Here is a 538-nt window from a genome sequence, read left to right as displayed (position 1 = left end):
TGATTGGCCAGCTATCCAGTGCGTTGTGATTGGCCGAATACCTCAAGCATGTGACGGAAATGTTACACCCCTTAACATATTGTGATGCCGTGTTCCGGCCAATAATACCCATTACAAACGAAGCATTTTTGCATCCAGTGGGGACATAATTACTGATTATAATGACTTATACTGTTTTTCTAGCGTTGCGTATCGCGCCACGCAAACATAAAACCATGTCTGCATTTGTGATCGGAGAAATGACAAACAACAAGCCCTACTCTACACTGCTCAAAACTCATGTTTGAATCATCAGTGGCAAATCCTTTAAATATGAAAAGCATACTTACAGTCTGTGAGTCAGAAGCGCCAGACTGTCCTTGCAAAGTTGGAACTGCCTAACTTTATAGAAACAGCCTTTGTGTGTAGACAGCATTGTAGTCTACTCTCCCAGGATCAGGAAACAGTCCTCCATAAAATGCGCTGCACACATCTGAATATTTGGGTTGAACTGTTCTGGAACAGTGTTGTAAATACAACTTAACCACTGATTTCTAGT

The sequence above is a fragment of the Sinocyclocheilus anshuiensis genome, unplaced genomic scaffold (assembly GCF_001515605.1).
Source record: "Sinocyclocheilus anshuiensis isolate Anshui unplaced genomic scaffold, SAMN03320099.WGS_v1.1 scaffold213, whole genome shotgun sequence".
NCBI lineage: Eukaryota > Metazoa > Chordata > Actinopteri > Cypriniformes > Cyprinidae > Sinocyclocheilus > Sinocyclocheilus anshuiensis.
Note: the sequence above shows the minus strand (reverse complement) of the source record.